This window comes from Myotis davidii, unplaced genomic scaffold, assembly GCF_000327345.1.
Source record: "Myotis davidii unplaced genomic scaffold, ASM32734v1 scaffold458, whole genome shotgun sequence".
NCBI classification, from domain to species: domain Eukaryota; kingdom Metazoa; phylum Chordata; class Mammalia; order Chiroptera; family Vespertilionidae; genus Myotis; species Myotis davidii.
Genome location: NW_006289819.1, coordinates 160,432 through 163,044, shown reverse-complemented (window position 1 = coordinate 163,044; position 2,613 = coordinate 160,432).

The window sequence follows — 2,613 nt, the reverse complement described above, 5'->3', positions numbered from 1 at the left end:
AACTCAAATTACTCGTATGTCAAATCAATTTGATGCTGGGCTGATGTTGTGACGTTCGCTGTGCCAACTAGCGGTGGGGTATCTGAAGCTGGCTTGTAACCCGAGAATTTTAGCTCGCAACTCAAAGCAAAAAATCAGCTGAGACGGCTTGTATCTCGAAAAACTCGTTAGTCGGGACACTCGTAAGTCAAGGCCCCACTGTACCTGGGATTTGGAGGGAAAGTGGGTGGGGATCTAAATGAAACTAGATTGTCATGTGTTGAAAATTTTTTGTTGGGTAACAGGGACTTGTGGTTCATTATACTATTGGTTTTACTTTAGTATATGTTTGAAGATGTAAACAATAAAAAGTTTCAAAAAGGAAACAGAAAAGGCCAGGCCTCTCTTATAGAGATTTTGTTTCAGTATCTTTGGAGTGGGTACAGGAAGCTGCTGGTTAAGCAAGGTCCCTAGTGCTATCTATCAGAAAACTAAGGTTTGGGTATCTCTAGTGTAGACTGAATACTTGTGTCCCCTAAATTCATATGTTGGAACCTAATCCCCTATGCAATGGTATTTGGAGGTAGGGTCTTGTGAAGGTGATGGGATTAGTGATCTTCTAAGAGACCTCAGAGTGCTCCCTTCCCTTTCTACCATTGGAGGGTAGAGCTAGAAGATGGCCTTCTACGAACCAGAAAGCAGGTCCTCACCAGACACTGAACCTGTAGGCGACTCAATCTTGGACTTCCCAGCCTCTAGGAATGTGAAAAATAAATTTCTGTTCTTTATGTCACCCCATCTATGTTATTCTGTTATAGCAACCTGAATAGATTAAGGCAACCTCTTCCTGTCCCCATATTACTTCTGGGGTAAGGACCTCCCAGAGAGCCAGGGTGATGTCTTCTAACAGTAGTAGTAAATTAATAGAGTTTTTAACATCTTAGAGAGACAGCATGGTGGGGTGGAAACAGCACACTGGACTCATTCATTCATTCATCCCGTAAGTATTTACTGAGAACTTATTAGATGTCAGGCACTATATGTGGGTTAGAGGCAGGCCTTGCCCTTGCATTGTGGGTGATAACAATAGTCCTAGTCTCTTGAGGAACTTTCCCCAGGCCCAGTGTCCCACTTCACAGCTCCTCAGACTGAGGTTGCAGATGATTATTAAAGAGCAACAGGTCAGGGAGGGGTGGCTTTCACAGTCTAATCTCCTCAAGCCTTTCACGCCAGGTACTATGGTCTGGTAAGATTTGCATCCCCCACAGTACCCAGTAGTGTTTTTTATTTTTACACATATTTTTATTAATTTTGAGAGGGAGAGAAACACCAATGGGCTGCCTCTTGCACACCCCCTACTGGGGATCAACTCGGGCATGTGCCCTGACCAGGAATAAAACTGGCAACCTTTTGGTGTATGGAATGATGCCCAACCAACTGAACCACACTGGCCAGGGCTTCCCTAGTATTCTTTAACCCTCCTCGCCCCTCTTCTGAGAATGGCACTGTCAGTTTGCCTCATATTGTAATTATTCATGTTAGTGTCTCCCTCACTGAACTGTGAGCTCCCCAAGGGCAAGGAGTGATCCTTTAAATCTGGGCCCCAAAACAAGCATGCTGAGCTTGGCCCTACTTTAAGCCCTCAGCACTGGCTCTTCTCTTTACCTGGTAATTTTCTTCAACTCCTGTATCAGCTGTCACCACTGCAGAGATGGCTCTCCTGACCACAAAACAAGCATGCTGAGCTTGGCCCTACTTTAAGGCCTCAGCACTGGCTCTTCTCTTTACCCAGTACCAGGTGTCACCACTGCAGAGATGGCTCTCCTGACCATTGAGTTATTGCCTCCACTCCACATTCTATCACATTATTATTTTTTATTTTCATAGCACTACCAGTATTTGAAATAACGTTATTCATTTGTCTTCTTATCAAGCATATAAACTCCATGACAACAAGGGCCTTATTTGTCCTGCTCACTGCTTTATGCACCAGCTTCCTGTATCTGTACTTAACATCTAATAGGTGCCCACTAAATATTAATGATTGCTGAGTCATTGCTAAATCAAAGGACTGGGAAAGTGGGCATTTTTACTTCTTCTCCAAGGTTGAACAAAAGGTCAGTATTATGGAGACTGCAAAAAAAAAAGGATACATGTGACTACTGCTTCCAAACTGGTTGGAGGAGAAGAAATAGCAGCATCAACCTCCTGAGAACAAGACAAGGGAAACTATGACCCAAAAAAAAAAAAGGATACATGTGACTACTGCTTCCAAACTGGTTGGAGGAGAAGAAATAGCAGCATCAACCTCCTAAGAACAAGACAAGGGAAAGGTGCTAGATGTAGGACACAGATTCAGAGGCCAGAGAGACACAGACGGTGGCTGGAACAGAGCTTGAGAGCAGGGTTCATACGCATCTTCTGTGTCTGCACCTAACATGGCGCTGGCCGAGGAGGTGCTCTGTGAGGACTACTGAATTGCACTGAGCAGACAGCCCAGCAGATTGGTGATTTACAGAGACTTTGTATATAATCTGGTACCTTGGATTACAAATATTCCTACTCAGTAAGTTCTTAATCTAAATGATTCTCTTAAATTCAGAGTATTTAAATATAGGCATACACAAGATAATG